Source organism: Pholcus phalangioides, unplaced genomic scaffold (genome assembly GCF_987345545.1).
Source record: "Pholcus phalangioides strain wild (caught in Gottingen) unplaced genomic scaffold, Ppha-v1.0 ptg000031l_1, whole genome shotgun sequence".
Taxonomy (NCBI): Eukaryota; Metazoa; Arthropoda; class Arachnida; order Araneae; family Pholcidae; genus Pholcus; species Pholcus phalangioides.
The window spans coordinates 1,100,425-1,124,426 of NW_028301621.1; the positions used below are offsets into that span (position 1 = coordinate 1,100,425).

Below are 24,002 nucleotides of genomic sequence, written 5' to 3' on the forward strand. Positions count from 1 at the left end.
TTCTAAATCAACGAAAGATATAATTTTTTTAAGAATTGGTGAATATCAGAATTATAAGAAAATGGTTTTGAAGAATTATAAGAAAATAAGCAGTGTGTGTGTGTTTGTGTGCGTGTGCGTGTGTGGTTTTAGAATTCAGAAATTCATATTCCAATAAAAGGAATGAGAATTTCAGAATCAATGAATTCAGAATCCAGGTTTGAACCACGAGATGGGAAACACCATGATTTTAAACCAATATTTATGAAATAGAATTATATGATGTCCAGGAACATTTGCGGAAATAGCTAATGCTATTTTCGCTACGCGTGATAGCATTTTATACTAGTATTTGGTTCGATACGGATTTAATATATGTCATTTCGTCAAAATAGAAATTATATGTTATTTATGCACTTTACTGACTATACGAAAAAGTTACTTTTTTTCCTAGGTTACTGTGTTACTAGAACTGGATTTGCGTAAGCGTTGGTGCTCACTGTGTTCAGGCATTCTTCACTATGATGAACGTAAAGAATCACACACACAAAAAAGCTACAACAAAAACCATCCAGAGTGCTCTAGCACTATAATCGGTAAGTAACCTACTGAGAATTTTTTGAAAAATAAAAGCTAAATCTAGCACGTGAGCAATTCTGAGCTTCACATGCGCATTGAAAAGCAAATTACAGTGATACCTCGACTTACGAAGAGTTTCTTCACGAACGTTTTAGTTAACACGAATACACACGCTCGCACATAACATAACAGCGTTGTGAGCTGAAATTTTTTTCGCGTCAATCACCATAAGGGTTAGGGCGGGATCACACTATAAAAGTTTTGTGAAAGTTCTTTGATTAAACTTGGAAATGCAACCGATAGCCATATTGATTACATTCGAGCGAATGTAACCAACAGACTTACTGCCTTTTTCAAGTTTTATAAAATATATTTTATCAAACTTTTATAATGTAATCCTGGTCTTACTGTCTTTCCAACCAGAATAATTTATGTCCATTTCAGAATCGCATTCACATACCCTTCTGTTTCTCTCCCAAAAAGCTTTTGAGGCATTTTATGCAAATGAATGATTGAGCAAAGCAAAAAAAGTGCATGAAAAATGCTTTACCAACTTTGATGTTTTGAGTGCACACGTTTCTTTCGGTGCGAGACTCTTAGCATGGAACTGAATAATCTGGACATTCTAGAGCTTATCTCTTCCATCCACGTAAGTATGAGATAGAAATCAGCTGATGAGATCACATAAGGGAACAGCTATCGCCGGGACTACGCTATAAAAGTTTGATAAAAAAATCTTTCACAGAACTTTAAAAGACAACCAATAAGAATATTGGTTAGAATGTATCCCATGCGCTTATTGGTTACGTTTTATGAAAGAACTTTTACAAAACGTTTATAGTGTGATCCCAGCCTTAAAAGCATTGTGAACATGATACGAAATAAAATGAAGATATTCAGTTTTTCTCAGCTTCTTTTCAATTCTCCTTCATCCAATTATGAAGCTGTTCATTTCAGTCTCCGGCCAATTCTTTTTTACAGTGCTTCTTAGTGTTTTATAAAACTTATCTTCGAATTTTGGACCGTACCTGCAACGAATTAAACCATAGTTTTCCCCAAATGTTTTGTTCCATCGCCCCTTCTTCAGAATGTTTTTTCTCTTATAACGAACCCATAGGGTCCTATGTCATCTATGTCATACCCGTAGCTTCTAACGCCCCTCCCCCCTCCCGGACCATCCCATCGCTTACCGGGAAAGATATTGCCCACTTTGGGAAACACTGAATTGAACGATTTTCCTAGAAACCTATAGGAAATCACGTTTCGGTTAACGAATGTGATTCTGGAACGAATTATCTTCATTAGCGGGCATGACTGCATCCTCATTTAAATTTATTGAGAATGCGATTTTAAATTTGAATAGTACTTATGCAGTAGGCTATTTATTTTTGAGATTAAGAGAAATCACTAGAATACCTTTGGCCAAAGCTACATACATTAGTTATGTAGAGCGATCACATTTGAAAAATCGCACTGTAATAGCAAATTAACTTACGTAGTTAATGACATGAGTTAATTAGTTAGTGCTACTCACGTGAGTAAAGACATTGGACAGTCATAATTAGTGCCCAGATTATATGCGCTAAAAAAGGTACAAAAAAGCACTAAAAACGTTGAAATATGCACTAAAAACTAAATATACACAAAAAAATATAATAAATCCATCTAATAATGCTAAAATATACTAAAAAATTAAAAATGTATTTTTTATTACACTCAAAAATGAAAAAAAAAAATGCATTCGAACCCACCTGAAAAAAGAAAAAAAAGTTCATAAAAAATTGTGGAAATACGCATTTAGAAATGCTGAAACATGCATTTAAAACTACCGCAATATGCATGAAATAAAAAAAAAAAAATAAGCCTTTAAAATTCTTCAATATGGCGCATATTAAATTGAAGTGAAAAAAAAATTCATGCTGAAATTTTCCTAAAAGACGAATGTATGCAATGTATGTAGAAACATGTATTTAAAAATGCAAAAATACGACCTAAAAATGAAAAAAAAAAATATGCAGAAAAATAAATTTATGCACAAAAAAAAAATATTATGCAGAAATATGACTAAAAATTAAAAAATATGAGAAATTCCACAAAAAGGGGGGGGAAAGCATATTAAAAGCACTGGAGTATGGCCTAACCTAAGAAAAATATGCATAAAAAATGAAAAACCACATGTATCTAGAAGTGCAAAAATATGCATCTAAAAATATTCCCTGAAATGAACAATAGGCCTACTCAATGGTAAAACATTTTCTTGAAAAAAATTAAAGAAATTTGATCAAATTTAAAGAATATAAAAAGATTATTTTTATCTTGCAAACATTATTACAATGTGATAAAAAAAAAAGCTTAAAATACGCACTTATTCTAAAATTTCTGTGATTTTATGCGTTTATATGCATTAACTATGAAAAGTGCTGAAATACGCAATTGCATATGTACTTATGCATCTGCATATTATGCGGGCTCTAGTCATAGTGCTAAGTACAATATCATATGTGAATTTTTAATTCCTATACGTTAAGGAAAATACCAACTTAGATAGGTTCGTTCTATGGTTTCTCGTTATACGATCATATTATTAACTAATACTGCCAATTAAGATACGTACGCTTGTATTTTTACTGCGGATATTTCGTGAGCTCGGGCGATCGATTCTTTTCTGATGCATAATTAAGATTCCCCCCTTCCCTCTCAATTAACATAATTCGGGGCTCCTTCGATAAGCGACCCCGAGCAAGATGATGATGATGTTTTTCCTCTCAATTTCGAAAAGTAGACCGGGCACCACACGCCCCTAACAACATACCGATTGCAGACACCGCCCGTTAAAAGGGCGACGGCTTCAAAATAATATAATAACAACAACCCGCTAATGAGCGCTTCGTTGTTAATGAATGAGGGAACGATGAAAATTTCATATCTTTCGTATTATTTGAACGCTGCGCGATGTTAAAAATTGAAGAGGGCTTTTCAACTTTGTGAGCTCTAAATACGTAAATTTAAAAAATTTACCTGTAGAGATATCTTTTTCGAGACACGCGATGGGGTGGATGTTCCGATCGAAACCCACGTAAGCGAATGTAAACAACTTGGGAACCGTTTCTCCCGGTTTTCTCTTTGATATTTTGTGTTCCCCCCCTCATTAGAATGGAATGAATCTTGTGATCGACTAAATGAGACGCGGGCCCAAGCATTTTTTAGGGCTTTTTAAACCGATGTCAAGACTCCTTTATATATGCTTTTCGTATTCAGGTGTCTGATAGTAATATGCAAATTTTTTATGTTCTTTTAATTTCAAAAAGAATTCGAAATTTGGTGCTCTTATGCACTGTAGCTATTTGTTTGGACACACGACCTAGTGATTTTGCTTGGGTGATTCATAGAGTTTCGCGTTAGTTCGCCATATTGTGCCGAAAGTGTCATTCCGAAAATCACGTTTTTATTTTCTTACGATACATTTACATTTCCCCTCAGGTTCAGTTATTCCACAACTTCAGTTCGTAAATCATCGCGCGTGAATTTTTGAATGCATTTTTAATCTCTGCATTCGTTGTAATTTCAATCGGTATAAAATTCTGTCTGTCATGTAGCTTTCTTTAGAAGATTTGGCAGGTTGGGTTTATGGCCACAGGTATACTATATTCAATACACATGCGCAGTTCCTCGGCCGGGAGGCTTTCACAAGGGAATCTATACAACATAGCCTATCGCAAATTATAGAAACTATCGTAATTCGCAACACACATTATAGGTAGTTCCATTTTAACTCCTTTCAATTCCTGAATAAAAAAAATTATTTTAAGAGCTTAAGAGAAAAAATCTGCTTTAAAGCAATTGAAAAAAAAAAGCACGATTTTTAACATTTTGAAACCTGTTATGCGGGAAAGAAAAAAAAAATTGTCCCGTTTACATTCATCCTGTTCCAGCATACGGGATATATGGTCATTTTACTTACAACCGCGATTTTTTCCTGATATATTTATAATCAATCGGTTATTGTTATCAGAAACTCCGAGTTCCGATGTAATATAAAATTCATATTTTCCATTGAGATATACTGGAGAGATAAAAATATATTTTCTTTTAAAATCTCCTAAAAGTATTTTTAACATAATTTGTTTTTGTTTTTTTTTCTTCAGGAATATAACACAGGCCTTAGCAAAAATCACTGAAGCTTAGCTTGGCCATATTACCCTCTCGCTTACCTTAGTTATCCGTATTAATAATTATGGATAGACTATCCATAAACATTAATAGATGTCCCCTGTTTGCCCGAAATGGGAAAACAAACGCTGCGGCCCCTGTTGTGTGTGTGATGTCGATTTACTTTTTTTTTCCTTTGTCATAGTTATCAATAGAAGAGGCTGACAAACATTTCGTGAACGTGTTGAGCTCAAATTCAAAGAATTTCTTGTTTAAAAAAATTACAAGCGCTTAATGCTAAATTGCTGAAAAATATTTTGTTCGATGTAATATAGATGATATCATTTGATAATATTTTGTCATGTATGTTTATCATTTTTTTTTGATTGAATTTTTAATTGGGTTGCTGTATTTTAGTAATATCCATACTTGTTATGGGCATCTTTTCTCATCCCAACCTCGTTGGGCATTTCGCCTGTATTTGTATTTGGATCATTTGATCATTTTTGTCGGCCATTTTCTGCACACGAGGGCTAATTAGACCGGGACATACAATTTATTGCCGATTCCAAGCGGCAGCTTTTTTTATGCTTACCGGGAGGTTGTTTTTCTGCGTGGTCTGACAAGGACGAATCGGCAGGGCCGTCTTAAGAGCATCATGGACCCCGAGCCAAGTGGTTTTTCCTGATGTTCTACCTGGTAGAAAATTTCAACCGCATCTCATTTTTGCGAAGCCCCTCTTCTCTTGAGGCCCCGGGGCCGTGCCCGGGTGGGCCCATGCGTTATGATGGCACTGTGAATCGGGTATCGAACTCGCGACACCTCTAAGCATCCTTTGGTACTTTAGGCGAGTAGAGGCTACCTTACCGAAGTGGGCCATCGTGCCCTTGATCTACAGGCGTATCATAGATATAATCTATTCGTTCCAAAAGTATAACTCACATATGTGTACCTCATTTTTAAATGTTTTTAATGTCTTTTTTTTCAAGTTAAGACCTAAGATGCACACGTGGTACCTAACTCAAATGGGTCCCGGTAAAGATATGGACACCCGGTAAAGATATGGATAATTTGCATATAGAATAAACACAAGTCAATGAGAAAAAAGTTTAATAGTCAGTTTTGGCTCAGGTATGAAGAGGATAAGATTAACTTAGGCCGGGATTACACTATAAAAGTTTTGTAAAAGTGCTTTTCTTTTATAAAACTTTTATAGTGTAATCCTGGCCTTAGATATAAGGTTGTAGAGTAGAATATTTATTTGACGGTGAAAGTGAGGTTAATTGGCATTAATCTTTATCGGGAAATCAGCCGGGGCTGGAGCCCATTGGCTTTAACAAACGAAATCATTATAACCGAGTTTGTTTCTGTGCATTCTAGTCACTCGACTTTTATGTAATATTTCGCAATGTAAAGTACGTACTACTGCCGCTATTGTGTCAGTCGTATTAGACGTAAGGGATGTCTCATTTGTGTGTCGCGCAGTTCAAAAAACTTGGCTGGACGTGTCTGGGTCCGAACAACGAAGCAAAAAAAATGGAAAAAAGAATTAAGATCCTTGTTAACGATACGCAAAAGGTTCTACTACAGTAGATACTGTGCAATGAACGAGAATTACCGAGTTCTACGGACCGTGAAATCTGAGGCCGTTTTGTGGCCGTCATTTAGGCGGGCCTCGACGGGTGGTGGATGTTATTACAGTTATTATTATTATTATCATCATCATGACTACAACTCGTTGCTGCTTAAGATCAAGTGCCCAGATATAACAACGCGATCCTCGTAAAAGCGCTCCTTTTTAGTGCCTTTGAGGTCTCTCTCTCCTTGTGACGACGGTGTCGGATTTTGGAGACAGATTTATTCACACGATGGCACTCGTTTGCAAACTTTGTAATAGACTGATAATATTATTCAATCCAAGAGAGTTATGACTCGTATGTCTAAATCGTTTGCCCTTCTTAAAAAAATAAGAGTGTAGAATCATTCGCGTAGGTACGATATTTGTTTTCGATACCGATACGCTACTGGATTTTGTATTCGGTGAAACAAGCACGCTATTCATTAGTTCTCAAGAATTTCATTTTGAGGGCCACAGATTGTCCGACCCCTTCCGTATGAGGGCATATGGACATGCTACGGCAGGGGTTCTTAACCTATGGGTCGCAGGAGCTTCCGAGATGGGTCGTACAAACCCACTTACAGTCCTGCTGTTAATGCCCTTCTTGCGTGACTGGTTTTACTAATTTCGAAAAACAGTCCCATGGGTCGACTGATCTTGTTTTGATTTTGGGTCATGGTTGATAAAGGTCAAGAACCCCTGTGACATGGGACGCAGCGCTGTCGGCCCATGCCAGCATGAACCGTCCGACACTGTCCGGGGCCGTCAAGTCCATAGAGGGCTGGGATTCTTTGGGTTGACTTTGTGACGGGGTGGGGTGATAATTGTTTTTCTTTTGGAAAGCGCGAGTGATGAGTGAGACGAATAAGCCTGGAAAAGACATACTTTCGCATGCATGCATACTTACATATACATGCATGCAAACGCACACACAACGTTTATTTTTTTCGACCATTATGAACCCGAGGACTAGTGAAACAATGTCACGGATCACCGCACAGCATGAATAAGGTGATCATATGCAAAAATAAACAGGCCCGTCATTTCAACTTTTTATGGGGGGGGGGGGTGCAAAGAACATATAGTCAATGTATGTATGTGTGTATATATATATATATATATATATACCATTCATAGTATATTTTTTAAAGCCATGGGGTGAGCCCCCTCCCCCCATCCCCATATAATCAATCCCACCACTAATATCAATTACAAGAAATGAAATAATTTTGATTCATTCAGAATAAAGTTATCAAGTCTGCCAGAAGACCGCCTACGCGATCGTAACAGACCAGAGGTGGTCCGTTAAGATAAGGCTGGTGGTCCGCAGGCAGACGTGAAACTTTTATTGTGATTGAATTGAAATTATTCAATTGTATGCAACTAAGGTTAATGATATTCACATGGGTTCTATAATTAGTGGTCCATCGAACTGTGTTTCAGAAATTTTAGTGGTCCTCAGGCTGAGAAAAGTTTAGAAACTCCCCCTGGCATAAACCGTGCTCGCGACAAACAAAAGGTTAAAGATACCTTGAGATAGGGTCTAGACCAGAGTGTTTCTTAAACTTTTTCGCCCGTGATCCCCTTCCGATCATGGGCCTCCCACCAGCATCCAGAAGCAAAACCCTTTTTCTACTTGCTGAATTGTTTTTTAAAGTAAATTTATAGTGACCAAAATTTTTGCAAATACGATCGATTTCCGGGGCCCCCTGGGCGAGAGTTCAGCGAGGTTCACTCTTGTGAGGGTTCTATGAAGGGCCGCCTCAACATCATGAGGCTCCAGAACAACTCTGGGTTCCATACTTAGCTGGAGGTAACAGCTTACATATTTTTGCATACTTTCGAAAATCATAGTATTTCAAAATTCATCGAAAGACTGGTTATTCGTGGAGATGAAGATTACAAGGAAGAAAATTCATCACTGCCCCCACGGGGACTCGAACCCCGGTCTCTCGCTTGCCGGACGAATGCTCTACCATCTAAGCTAGGGAAGCAGATAGAATATTGCAACCTTGGAGCGTATATATATGTTGAAAGACACGGACGCGTCCATGTACGGTGTAATCTTGTATTGACAAGTGGAGAGGACATTTCTATATCATATTATCCCGTCATTTAAGCCCTCCTCACTCCCAAATGGACATAATGGAGTCCGGACCATGCGCGTTGGTTTGGTTCTATGGTGAATTCTGAAAATAGTTAAACTTTTTTCCCCTATGTTTCACTTAAAATCTTTATTTCTTCACATGTCAATTTTTTTTCACCTCTCTCTTGACCCCCCCCCCTTAGCTATCTGCCATAGCCCCCCTTCCATTTGATGTACAACCGTGGACCCCTTAGAATATTCCAGTACTGCAATGCGGCCACATGACCCTAGTTGAGAACCACTAGTTAGACCAGAGTCTGCCAATTGGAAAATGTTGGACCCTGATACGTACGTGACATGGAATGGTCCAGGAAGGTGTTAGAGGCTATTGGAATCCTATGGGTTGGCATCTTATCTTGCAGGGGGGGGGGGAAGGGAAATGAAAGAAAAATTTCTGAAGAAGGGGAGGCGATGCCACAAAAAGTTTGGGGAACTGGTCTAGACACTGCCGCTATTATTATCGCACATGTTTTGGTAGCGAACCTTTATTACGGGTATGTAAACCTCCTTTTTTGAAGCAAATGATTTCTTTTTTGTTCTCAGAGTACCAATTTTATTTTATTCGCCATCTTTTTTGTTGTCTTTCGTTATCAAAATACATGAGAATGAACAAACACTGCAATATGCACCAGAGCGTGTCACGTGTCGTCGCCAAGGTCAAGACATTTTTCTTGTTCTTCTTTGGTGTCGTGTCAGCTTTTTGCTATGAGTCAATAGCCACAAAAAAATATTTCACCCCAACCCCTGCCAACATTGACTCAGAATTGTGTGTGTGTGTGTGTGAGAGAATCCCTATTTCTTTTTTTTTTAGATAATATTTCCGAATTTCGAATATCTTTCCGCGAATAGGCCTCGTTGCGAATTTCGTTTGCGCATTTGCAATAAAGTCGGTCACTCTTGAATGCACGCATCGATTCAATCCAAATACCGTAGACATCGCTTATTAAAATCATGGCTAATGTTATCATTCGGGTGCTGTTATCACTTTCGCTAAGTACGGAATGGACCAGTATCCTAACATGGAAAAAATTACGAAAAAGTTATCAGGACTCCGGTTTATGATATGCCTATTATTTTTTCTTTTTTTCCCTTAATAATAGTCCTATGACAAATCAGTTTGAAAGGGAGGCCTACTTGTCAGCTAAGAAAATTTCTACGATATTTTGGATCCTATGATGGTGGGGTTTTTTTTTGTTTGTTTTTGGAGGGATGGAGGAGTTAACAAATACTTAACAATCGTTTTCGTTTCCTAAAAGGAAAAAGACTGTAATTGTTTGCTCAAAAAAAGAAGACTGAAATGTATATTCCGATGTGTTGTGAAACTACAACTACTACTAATTAAAAAAACCGTGGTCAACGCCGTCCATCTGTTGATGCTTACTTTTTGACTTTCCGGGCCACGATGTTTTGCCGCTCTCACTATGACCACATTTAATTCATTTTATATGATAGTTTTTGTCACGTAAAAGTATGTTATTGTTCTACAATATGCCTGATCAATATAATTCATCCTAAGGCTCCACCGCTTCGTGAAAATGCAACACGATATTTAGTTTGTTTGGCCGCGTTGCTCTCAAATAAAGGCACTTTATATCAGGAGCTCGTTTCGGCTTTGATGCTTCCAAGCAACTCTCAAACATTCGATTTTTACTTGCGAGCTGTTCGAGAAGTTTCTATAATTACCAGCAGAATCGTCTCTCATTCCTTGGCAAGACAAGCCAGACGATTTTTGTCCCTTGCATATTTGGAGGAGACATATTGCTGTGCATTATTCAATAATGATAGGCAAGTAGGTTAGCAAACAATGAATGACACTTTTAAACTGCAGTGAAACCTTGATGTAACGATAGCTCTGCTGATATTTTTTGAGCAGAGTTCAGTTTTTTCCGCAGTTGCTCACTCTGCAACGATATTTTTCTAACCAGAAAAAAATATCGTTGTAGAGGGATTATCGTTATATAGAGAGGTAACATCCCCAACATTCGCTATCAAATTTATGCTGCTCTTGGCGTCTCTTCTAAGTCGGTATTGCTAGTACCACTGGAAAATGTACGAACAAGTATTTATTCGCAGCAAAAAAAATTGTTATTAATTAATTAGTTAATTAATAAAATCTGCATTACACTTTTTTGTATACTACTAAAAAAAGTAGCTTCATTTACACTTTCGGGGGGGGGGGGGACGTTGAGCAAAACAGTATGTAATTAGATGTCCTTAGAAGAACAAAAATTGGTTAGTAATTTAGGAATAAATTAAAAGTGATTTTTAGCGAAATACAATGAAATATCGTCGTAGCGATTTCAAAATCTCTTCAAAAATATCGTTAAAAAATACAAAAACAACGCCACAACAGGCAAAATGTCCAACGAGGTGACTTATAGAGGGATTTATCGCAGTTTTTGCCAGTGTAGATCAGTGTTTCCCAAAGTGGATAATATCGCCCCGGGGGCAATGGAAGGGTCCGGGGGAGGGGGGGGGGGTAGAAGCTGAGGGATTAGTATCATTGGCCCTGCTCTAGAAATATTTCTATCACCGTCTCCCAACTCAAGCTTACTCATAGGATCCCATGTTTTATACCCGTAGCTTCAATCGCCCCCCTTCCGGACAATTCCATCTTTTTTGGGAAACACTGTGTAGATCATAGTTTCCCAGACTTTTTATTCCATCGACCCATTTTTCAGAATTTTTTTTTGATTCGAATATAGTGTTAAGAAACCCTTTGAAAACGGTGGCAAATGACATATCTGAAAAAAATTGATAGAATTCACAAAACTATTATATATATATAATATATCGAGTATATCGTTGTAGCGAGGTTTGACTGTATTCAAATCTATTTAAATCATTTAAATACAGTATTCCCTAAAGTGCAACATCCCATATATTTTGTTAAATATTGGTAATATATTTTTTTGTCATGCAATAGCATTCAGGGTCAGTAGCTCATTTGCTTCAAATAACTTGATTATTTTCCCTGGGTATTTTAATGCTTGCCAATTAAAGGGTTAATAACAGCAGGCATGTAAAACGATTTCTTCAGGAGAAGGACCATTGTGCGAGTGGCTTCGGGTCGTCGTCGCGAAAGGTAATCGGTGGTACGATCCATGCTCTTCTGGACGATCGTCGTACTTCGCTCCATCGATTGTACTGAGGGAATTTCGAATTCATGCATCGCGCACTCAAAGTTCGCAATTCGTGCGGAATATTAAGAGAAACACAAGGAGGAGAAAAACCGATTGCATTCCGATTCGCCGCACACACACACTCTGAGAGAAGAGCCACTAAGTTGTCGTCGAATGTGTGCCACACAGGAAATGGCCCAGACGTAACCTTGTAAAGTATTCCGCTCACATACAAGGCAAAAGCGCCCACGGACACACACGCAGAAAAAGAGTTTCAGTAGGAAAAAGTGTGTGGTGTGTGTGTGCGCGCTGATATGGGCTCTCTCTCGGCTGCTGCTGCACGCATGACGTCTCTACTAAATATGTCATCATATCTATAGTGTTATCATTGTTACACCCGGCACCACAATCAATGCTTCTTGTGCAAAGAAAAAGACAAAAATTGGCGATATCACGTTCAGGCACCTTTAGTTCACGCTTTTTTTTTTATGTATCATGGTTGATATTGTTCTGATGTCCATTCCAAAAAAAAAAAAAAAAAAATTGGCGAATTTGCATGCACATCAACTGTATAAAATTTGCATGAATTTTTTATGTCGAATTTGCATGCACAACATCGGGTACGGATTAAATTTTCATCAACAGTATAAATGAAAAGTGAACGAAATGTCAGATTATCATGCACATCATTAAATGTCTGATTTGCATGCAAACCATAAAATTTCACGTTTTGGCACAAATCACAAAAATTTTGCATGCACATCATAAACGTCGAATTCGCATGCAAATCACAAAAAATTGACATGCGCATCATGAATGTCGCATTCGCATGCAGATCACAAAAGTTTGCATGCGCATTATGAATGTCGATTTTGCATGCAGATCACAAAAAGTTTGAATGGCGAATTTGCACCTTATGAATATACGCTATGCATGCATATATGTATCATAAAATGTCAAATTTGCATGCACATAATCAATGCCAAATTTGCATGCACATAATCAATGTCTCATTTGCATGCACATCATCAATGTCACATTTGCATGCACATAATCAATGTCACATTTGCATGCACATCATCAATGTCACGTTTGCATGTCGATGGGGATCCAACAGAATCAACAAGATTTCTGAATTTGAGTATCAACTCGACATTTCTCCAATACGACAGTCGACATCATTCATGTTGCCTCAAAATTAGTCCAATCCAATCTTATATCTAAATTTTCACATTTAAAAACATAGTTGCGTTAATCGCGTGTGTAAACTTATGCTTTGCCACGTAAACAAATATTTTGCCACATATTTTTTAAGATACGCACACAGTATGCGCCTGTTTTTTAATTACATAAACCTCAAATTAAATATTTGTTTAAAAAAATATTTTTTGCCCAAAATAAACCCGTTTTTTTGCGCTAAAACTCTCAGCCCGGAGGGGGGGGGGGTTTCTACCCGGGCAGCAAAGCTCATAACCCTGGTTATAATCGAGTGGAAACCAGAAATAAAAATTTTGCGCAGCATTTTTTTTTTCCCCCCAATATTTCGCCAGAGAAAATTAGAATTAGTTATTTGGTAGAGAAATAGAACAAACGTGAGACGCGATGCACATCACAAGACGAAGATGTCCATAAGCGCAGTATGTGTGTCAGTGGTTGGTGAGAGACGGAGGCCCATTTTGTTGTCAGCGTCTCCGAAGAAAGGGTTGAAAGTGGGTCAAACGCGGTACTTGTACTTCTTTATACATCTGTATACACATGGGAACACACACAGGTATAGGGTTGGGCCGTACACTGTACTTGCACTATTACTTATTGTTTGAGATTGAGTTGAAAAGGGTGAAAGTTTACTTTCGTGAAGGGTGAGAAAAATTCCTGCCCGAAATCAGGTCACGGGGGAAAATGACAAACTGATCTCGAATTTCTGGACACGCAATCCTTTAACATTCTCATGTTTTTTTCCCTTGCTTCGACTGAAACCATATACCAGTGGTTCTTAACATTTTTTTGGTCCATGGCCCCCTTTGAACCATATTTTCTTCTCATGTACCCCCCGTCTTTCCGAGGGCCCCTACCTTCATGCAAAAGCAATACCTCTTTTCTACATATTGAATTTAATTTATTCAAAACTAAATTTATTAATAAAAAATAATTTTATAAATAGGATTGATCTCCGTAACCCCGAACCAGGCACGGATCCGGAACGGGGTGGGACCATTCGTCCCAAGAACCGAATTATGTGGGAAAAATAGGTCTGTGTAAAATACGGGACGATCCAACGAACCTACACAATAAATCGCCCTCTCCTGGTACATCACTATGGGTCCGCACTCTGCCCTGGGCTAAAGTTCAGTGTGATTCCTTCTTGTGGGTTCTATGCATGGCCGTGTCACCATCATGGGTTCTGAAGCGTTTTACTCAACTGTAAGTAACTGTAACAGCTTACGTATTTACACTTGAAAATCATAGTGCCAGAATCGCATCATGTGAAGACTCCCTATGCACTTCAACCTGCCCTTGGACCAGTGAAAATAGCTAAAACATTTTGTGGGCCGTTGGAAATAAGGGAAGTGATTTGCGCGGACCGGCAAAAAATAAGTGAATAAGAGAAATAATTTTGTGAACCCACAAAAGGTAAACAATGGAAATAATTTGCGGATCGGCAAAAGATAAATAAATAATAATTTGCGGACAGAGAGAAAAAACAAACAAACAAATAAATATAATTTGTGCAGACTTTTTGACCTTTGAAGACCAAACACACCCCGCTTCGCATCTCATTGAGATATCGAAGCGTTCCCGGAGGATGGGTGTGTCTGGAAATTTTATTAAATATCTTCAGAATAATAAATAAAAATATTACATATAGATTACACATATAAATTCACACATAATCAATGGACGGATCATAATATACGGAGGAAGAAACAAAAAAATCAACTATAAAATCTACATCATAATCTTCCGAAAGTTCTTGATTCCATCCGAAGATGAACACTAGCGTCCATGAGCTCTAAACAGCGTCCCTTGACACTGTGGTCATAGCCTTGTTGAGATTACATTCTTGAAGAGTCCGTTGGTTCGTTAAATCACACCGAGATAGTAATGATTCTGGAGCGCACAGGACTTGTGATACTTGTGGTATACAAGACGGGTATAAATCGACTCTCTGCAACGTCGGCCCGTCTTTGTTGTTATACGTTGCTTAATAGTCCTATACAGGAAGATAAAATGACTCCTGATGTTTCTCCAAATAAGATGTATTAACAAGTCTTAGACAAGTAACACAGACATCCATGGAAACCATTAACCGACGAGACCATATAACTGAAGAATTTGTGCAGACTGGCTGACATGCAAAAACAGCGATATAAAAACAAAAATTTAGGGATATTATTTTATTTTGAATCTGAAAATTATTTAAAATCAGAAATGATGTATATATATAGCGGCTATACGCGCATATTGGGTGAAATTTTTTGCGGACCAGCGGGGTTGAAAAGCACCGCATTAAATTATTACCACGCGAATAATGATTCCCTTACATTCGAATGGAAATTGACGCTTTCGGAGAGGTTACGTTCTAACAGAGGCCGAAGATATTCATTAAATCAATTGTGGTTCCTTAGATCGTACCACGTTACTTGGCTAATTAAGGTAATTCTAGAGCAGCTAATACATTAAAAAAGGATGTATTTCTCTCTCTCTCTCTCTCATATGGGAGTTGTGGCCTACTCTGTACGGTTTACTGAATTGATTTTTCTCGATACGACGGAGCTGTTATAGCAACTGCTGTCCACTTCTTCACTCACAAGGAAAGGGTCCCAAGTTGTCGTCTTCAGAAAATTATGAAAAAAATCAAGTACATTCATTTCACTCGGATTAACATAAAAATAAAAAATTAACGGCGAAGTGCAATTATATATTAAGCCCGAACATAATAAACAATAAAACCCAAAATATTATTAAAAATGACAACAGTTGGCTACTCATCACTTCTTGCACTTTTTGGCAATATCTATAAAAAACAACTTCTTTTCATTCTCTCGCACACCTAGCTCTCATTTTTCTTTTCTCTTTCTTTGTCTGTGCTGCACCTGATCATGTGTTGTTTGAATGACGTCACTCTAAGACAGCGGTTCTCAACCAGCTCTCCTCGGAGTCCTTGGGGCTCCGTGTGCACTTTCAGGGGCTTCGCGGCAGCTCCAAGCAAAATAAAATAAATAAGTGAATTTGATAGATAAATGAAAAAAAGAATGGGGAGGGAGGGGCTACGGGGTTCCGCCATAAAAATTATATACAAAAAGGGCTCCTCGAGTAAAACAGGGCTCCGATATAAAAATTATGTACTGAAAAGGGCTCCGCAAGTCAAAAAGGTTGAGAACCGCTGCTCTAAGACATTGCTGCCTTCTCTAGGGTTGCAATTTTTAAATTCATTCTGGGCCTCTACTGGCGTTCAAAATATTAATACATATTTACTTTTATTTTTTGAATGACCCCATAATACTTCCACCGGAGTTTATTTATGCTTCTGTACTTATTTTAATGAGTAGAAAATAAATGGTAATTTTTTCAAAACCTTTTGTAGACGTCATCTTGGGACCCTTTCCTTGTCAGCCATATCTTAGAATAACGAATGGCTGAAGACATTGAAGGAAAGACTTGGTAAAATTCTCGCCATAACTTTTACGAAACGAGAGACATATTTTATTTTTCCAGAGCAGCCGTTGATTCCAAACGGTTGTTCTTCTTCCAAAAGCCGTTTAAAATATGCATAAAAAAAAGCAAAAAGAAGGTGCGGTTGGAACTGGAGGACAATCATCTCAGTCTGGAAGTTGCAGAGGCAGCCCATTCCGAGAGGGGCACTCAACTCCAGAGGCGTGGGGAACGATCTCTTTTTTGCTCTTTTCCTTCGTCGTCGTCGTCGTGAGCTATTCTTAAAGCCAGTTGCGTAGCTTCTTGTCCTCCCGAGGATAAGGCAGTTGCGCTGCTGCCTTCTCTGATAAGAAATGCTTTCGTTTCTGGGACACCAGACTCTCCTCGACCCACACGCGTAATAAGGAAACTCACCAAGTACAGCAAAACCCCTCTTAACGGTCACCCCTCTTTTACGGACGAATTTTTTTGTCCCACCGGTGACCGCAAAAGAGATTTTACTGTACAAGTTACGGTAAGAGCGATAAATCGGTTATATTACGCGTACTTACCAATCCTCTTGGTAAGTTCGATAAATGTATCACTTTTACCAGCGAATATTCATAATATCCGAGCGTCCTTGGCAAATTTGAAAAATACTGAAAACATTATCACTTTAACCGGTGATTATGCATAATAACGAAGTATCGTTGGTAAATTTGATAAGTACTTGAAATTTATCGCCTTCATCTGTGATTATGCATAATAATAGCCTACCCTAGTGTAACTAGTAAATTGATGAATATGAAAAAAATTCCAAATGAGTCTGGTATGTCTGATGAAGAATAGGGCCCGAAAGTTCAGGTACTAAAAATTGTCGAAATAGGCAGGCAAAAAGGCACTAAAAATGCTTAAAATAGTTGCTAAAAAAGGCATTTATAACCAATGGAAAAAAGATAGCGAATAAAAGCTACGATATTCAGGGTCCGAAAACTGCCTAAAAATGATTAATTCGATTATAATGTAACTGCATTTTATATTACCTAAGTGTAAAATACTAATACGCTTAAGAAGTATTTGCGGTTTTCAAAGTTAAGTCGGAGTTCGATTCCATTCGAGTAATTTCCTAACACGCAAAATAGTAATAGCTGAAATTTAAAGGGAATATTATGTAAAAGCTATAACATTATCATTTGGAATTATTTGGAAAACATATTTTCATACTTACAACATATTTCTCTCGAAAATTTAAGCTCTCAAGTGTTGAGCTTCGCATGTGCCATCGGTTTGCATCGATTCGGGAGAAAAGAAAAAGATTTTTGTGTATCTAACATAACTTGCCATGGGGTTGTTTGCAGTGCATTTATTTATGGTGTAAAGGAAAAAAAAAATCAAAACACAGCATAGGCTTCAAGACTGGAGCCCCGTCAGCTCCCATCCGGAACCGTTGGAGTCATGATGACGTCACTGATTATTGGGACAGCAGTAGATTAGAACAGCATTGTAGTCATTGGTCAGTTATTCATCTGCAATGTTAAGTGATACGTGAGCAAGAATGTTATGTGAAGCCTGTGAAGCCGAGGTCTTCATCCTTTTTCTAATCGCGAGCACTATACAGCGAGCATCAAAAGGACACCCTTACGGCAAGTTTGACACACGTATGCATGAAATTGGGATGATTCCGATCCTCGAATGCACTTTGCATTGCAAGGTGTTTAATTGGAACGGTGATCAAGTGCTCGCGAGCATCGAGCACTCTGGATGCTTCAGGCAGCACCGTGATGCTCGCGAGTAACAGGTTCAAGATCCCTGCTGTGGAGAAACAAACTTTCTAATTTATTCACAATTTCTCTGAAGCTCTTTACAATCTTGATGCGAATTCGTCGGGATGTTGAAGGTATCGGAAAGCACATATGAAATGTATGTCACTTCTATGCCTAACTGCTATTATTTTCTTATCTCTCAGGCACTTATGCCTATTTGCGTTTAAATGGGAGGAAGACAAGAATTAATACCAAGAGTTGAAGATCTTTTAAATAGAATAATTCTTTTGAAGATTTCAATGATGAAAATATCTAAATTCTACCCATAAATCAAGATGCCATAAATCATGCCTTCATCACTAGAGAACGGAAGTTCTCTAGTGATGAAGCCGATCTCCCCGTTAAAAAGCCTCACCACAGAAAGCAACACACCTACGACGTACAATTCTTCAAAAAAAAACTACACAGAAACAAACTTCGCGTTAGGTTCAATATAGTCTGACCCCGATAAAATGATAACAAATTTTACGATCGTACCCTGATATAATGATACAAATGCATGTACGAATTATTACGTTAATATATCATGCAGTACGATTTATCATGCTTACCAGCGACGCGACGCTTAGGTACTGCATAATCACCGGTAAAAGTGACAAATTTTGGAAAATTTATCAAACTTACCAAAATGCTTAGCGATTATGCCTAATAACCGATTATTATATATGTGATAAATCCGATTACTATGCATAATCGCCGAGCATTTTAGTAAATTTGATAAATTTATCACTTTTACCCGATTATTCATAATACCCGAGCGTCATTGGTAAATATAATGAATCGTACTAAATTCATCACATGTGTGGGTTATTATGCATAATCGATATTTCGTATTGGTAAATATGACAAATCAGTCCCATTTCCATTACGAGATTTATTATTTCAATGACCGTACTTGTGAGCAAAGTCTCAACCGGATATAATGAACTCTGATCAAACGGATTTTTCCGAACATTCCCGAAATAATTCCTATTTGACGAATTCTGAAATCGGACCTCGATATAACGAACTGCTATTTAAAAAAATTTACGGTCGTATCCCGATATAACGAGTTCTAATTTTACAAATGCTTTCATTCAATGAATTTTTGCAAGTGTTTGTCCGTATACCAACACATCCCAATATAACAAACCCCTATTTGGCAAATTCCACAATCGGACCTAGATATAATCAACTCTTATTCAACAAATTATACGATTGTACCCCGTTATAATAACTCTCATTTTGCGAATAAATTTTACCATCTTATCTCGATATTATGCATCATTTTATCAACTTATCATTAGGCCGGGATTAGACTAAAATTTTGATAAAAGATCTTTTACAAAATTTTAAAAAAAACAACAACAACTAATAAGCCTATATGCTTATTAACGTACGTCTAATACCGGCCTTACGTATAATTTTTTTAGTAGCCTATTTATCAAATTTGCCAACGACGCTTGTGCATAATCACCAAAAATGATAAATTTATCCAACTTGCCAAAACGATTGGCGATTATGCATAATTACCAATTTATCACATTTACCGCAACGTATACAGTATAAAGTGGATCCCGCTTATAAGGTTTTCTAAAAAATATTCATGGAAAACGTTGTAAGCGGGAAATCTTAATGAGAGTTGGGAACCACGAAAATAAGTCGTACAAAGCGGGATTGACTGTACGTCGAGTAAGAAAGTTTCGTCTCACTAGTTAGTGTATTCGTTCAGACTGTTAGGGCCACACACTTGCACTTCCGGCACAACTCACTAGGTAGTAAATTGCCCATGGGGCGATAGACCTGAGTTGTGCTCGGTTTGAAAAAAAAGAAAAAGTGTATACGTTAGAATTTTGGCTGAAGAAGTTGCTCGAGTTGGTGATGATGAGAGGAAGGACGTGATTGGTTGGACTGAGATTTACGGAAGCGGTTGTTTGTTCTGTTTATTTTACCAGAAATGTTCTTTCTTTTGTGTATTTTAACTGCGAAAAAGAGATTTTTTCTGTCGCTATTTTTAGGCGGCATCTCGTTTTGGATGGAGATCCGTGTCCTCGTTGCTCGGCAAGTAAGTCTCTCTCGGTAAGCTGAACGCATTCCTGAACTGTTCGGCACCAGATTTTCTTTCCTTCATTCATTATGTCATGATTGCTGGCAAAGATCGATTAGAGAACCCTCCCCACTTCCCCCATTGCCGTCTTAAGAGCATCGTGGGTCCTGGAGCCAAGTGATTTTTCTGAGGCCCTTACTAGGCAAATTCTCGAAAATTTCAACTAGACCTCAATTTTGTGAGGCCGCTCTTCTCTTGCGGCCTCCGGGCCGTGTCTGGTTGCACCCATGTCTTAAGGCCGCACTGCCCAACCAATCCCTTCTTCCCGGAAACTGCTGATGATGCCAACTGTAATTTGGGTGCTCCTGAATAATTCCGTACATACTGTTTCCAATGGTTCACAGAAAATTCAACAATAGACGTGCCTTAGGCTGAGATCTTTGGCGGGCCCCCAAGCCAGGTTTTTCATGGGCCCATCTTTAATGAATTCATTACCTGAAAAACAAACAATTTATGGTAATAGTTCCGGGTCTACCACCCCTTGGTGGGGAGAGCATGGGTCGTATATATAGCCAGGGATTCTTGAGGTATGATCTTGATCCAAACTTTATTCGCCGAGGATTTTCCAAGAAGGGTCACACAAATACACTTCCAGCCAAGGATACCGGAGCGATGGGTCGCGACCGAAACTCGATTCGCAGGGGCTTCCGAGATGGGTCGTACCAATCCACTGACAATCCTGTTATAATTGCACTTATCGCGTGACTGGTTTCACTAACTTCGAAAAGCGCAAGCAGTTCCCACGGGTGGCAAACTAATATTTTTATTGATTTTGGCTGGCGGTTGAAAAAGTTTAAGAATATATAACCCATGAGTTGAGAACCAGATCCATTATGATCAGTTCCTAATGGGTATCATCAGTTCAATAATTAATATTGTTGTAATATTTTTTGTTAGAACAACGCATAGGCGGGAATAGACTTGAAAGTCTGGGGGGGGGGCCCCCTCCGTATCTCCGCCAATGGAACAACGACGTCGATAATTCGTCATGATTTTAGACACTAAAATCATATTTTCCTCTCTGGAGTGTCACGATTAGCTTTATTCACACGCAGGGGTTCTTAACTTTTTATAGCCGCGACCCTAAAGCAGCAGCACGATCAACTTTGCGACTCATGGACCTACTGTGTTATGAACTCAATGATTCTCATTCGGTAGGCCCATTCCTAAGCAGCAAAATGTTAGTTTTGAGTGGTTTCACAAGTTTCCAAAAAACTTGTGAAACCAGCCAGGGGGCGTCTTGGGTGGGTTCAGACATTTGCCGTGTCGTGTCGGACATGGCAAACATTCTTTAACACGAAACCAATGAATGTATTCGTATCAATCGTAACGTGGCTGCGCAAGCGCAGACAGACAGACATTTCTATGTTAAAGAATGTTTGCTGCGTCTGACACGACACGGTGAGCGTCTGTAGATGTGAATCCACCTTCAAGGGGGTGAGCCAACTGTTCCTGTTCCCATGGTCCCGAATCAAATGGGGTTCCCCCACAAATTATTGGAAGCTTTCACCAATTCTGAAATTATTTCTCCCATCGGTTTTCGGTTGCTTCTTTCATTAATTCTGAAATTAATTTTTGCATTCCGTTCATTAATTCTGAAATTAATTTTTGCATTCCGTTCATTAATTCCGCAATTAATCCTACATTTTTCCATTAATGTTTCTGGAGTTATTAATTTCTTTGATTAATTCTGACGCTTTTTCATCGATCTCACTTTTTTCATTAATTTTCCTGAACTATTAATTTCTTTCATTAGCATTTTTGGAATTCGTGGAATTTTTTTCATCAATCTCAAATTTTTCATTAATTCTGCAATTATGTATTTCTTTCATTGATTGTGACATACTTTCATGAATCCCGGCCTTTTCTTTCATTAATTCTGCAATATTATGTAATTCTTTCATTACTAATGACAAATTTTCAAAAATCCCACGTTTTTTCATTAGTTCTGGAATTTTGAATATCTTCCATTAATTTTGACATATTTTCATTTACCCCCCCCCCCATTTTTTCATTAAGTTTCTGGACTTGTTATTTTCTTTCATTAATTCTGGTATATTTTCATTAACCTCACATTTCTTTCAACAATCTTACATTTTTCGTTATTTCTGGAATTACGTGTCGCCTATTTCTAGTTGTAAAATACTTTCATTAATTCTGGAATTATGTATTTTTGTTTCCTTGTCACATATTTTTCATGAATTCCGGCATTTTGTTTCGTCAATTCTGGCATTTCCCTTCATTAATTCTGGAATTATGTATTTCTTCCATTAGTTCTTTCGTATTTTCTGCAATCACACGTATGCATTTCTCTCAAATTTTCATTAATTTTCATTTGGCGCGTTCATATTTTTCGGCATTTCTGTGGCAGACGGGATGCCGACATCCTGTCCCGAAATTCGAGATTAAATCCTTTCACGAAATCACGGTGCAAGTGGGGAGCCCTTCCAAAAATGTCTTGATTGCAGTCCGGGCCTCCAAAATCGTTAAGACGCCCCTGAAGCCAGTGAGTGCTAGTGGATCTGTAGGACCCACAGAGTAAGAATAATATTTATATCTTTAGTCTATGGTGGGACCCATGTTGAAAGGTCCCAGCGAGACATCGGTTAAGAATTCCTCCACTAACACATAGGCTACATATTACGCGCAAGCATAATTTCTGCGAGTGTGTTGTCGCCCCTGGTGTATCGCAAGTGCAAGGTCACCCGAGGACTTCGACGCCCTCGGCTGATTGGTTCCCAAATGATGTGCAGGTGCAACACGCAAGAAAAAGGAATTACCGGTCGAGAGGACTTTGACACCTGAAGGACGAGCCGCGATTCGTCGTTGACCCGCTGAACCTGATTCCGACCCATCCACCCACCAACCAACCTTTACCCTCAAGACTGAGCCCCGCCCTTTCTAGTAGGGCCATTTGCTGTATATGCACACTCCTCCACTCGCGTATAACGCGTTTGTTTGTTGTATTCGAGAAGTAAACCGTCTGCGGTTTGATAGCGCGTTGCGCCATACCTTGATCATTTCTTCATACAATTTAGCATTAGGAAAAAATTCGCTGGAAGCATTGCATTCCAATGTACCCTGATACTAAAGGCATCTATAGGTACAGCCTATAAAATAATAATTGGCCTGTCAAGGCCGTTTTGTGGGAAATTGTTGGATTTCGGGGGAAAGAATCCCTGGGATGGGGGAATATGAAAGAAGTATCATTACACGTACATGTATAGCAATTGATATTCCCCACAACGACATTTCGATATCGATACGCATGCTTCCCCGCACCCCGGGCCCCCCAAAACATTTATAAGTATGTAGACCTCAACCCATGGCCTCAAGCCTAATTTTGTAAAAATGAACGAAACGACACGTATCAGAGATCACTTAAGTGACCCACCGCACAGTATCAGAGCACTTGAATGACCCGTAGCATATTTACGGAGCACTTTAGTGAACCGTGGTATATTTACAGAGCACTTAAGAAGCAGCCTTTATACAGTTCCTCGTCACTAAAGTGACCTGCGAGTGTGTCATTATATATATATTCGCAGATCAGTCTTAAGTCATGCACAGTAGATTTATAGATAACCCGACTGGCCAGTGCTACAGTTCCACATCACTCAAGTGCAGCGCATTCACATATTACTTAAGTGACCCACGGCACATTTATAAATCACTCAAGTGTCCCGTGATATATTTCACAGATCACTTAAGTGACGTGTAGTGTGGCTCGCGTTGCAGTCTCACACCACTCAAATTACTCGTGGCACAGTTATAGATCACTCAAGTGACCCCGGGCATATTTCACTTGAGTGGCCCGTCACTTAAGTGACCCACGGCACAGTTCCAGCTCACATAAGTTATCCGTGGC

At 38.5% G+C, this 24,002-nt stretch overlaps 1 long non-coding RNA gene across 1 annotated transcript in view; it reads left to right on the forward strand.

Annotated features, from left to right (window-relative positions):
* The first annotated feature begins 529 nt into the window (after window positions 1-529).
* LOC149066977 (uncharacterized) overlaps window positions 530-24,002 on the forward strand; it is a 123,827-nt gene continuing 100,354 nt past the window's right edge. Inside the window, exon 1 of the long non-coding RNA XR_016195380.1 lies at window positions 530-575. This is a non-coding gene — a long non-coding RNA (uncharacterized LOC149066977). The remainder of the gene's footprint in view (window positions 576-24,002) is intronic.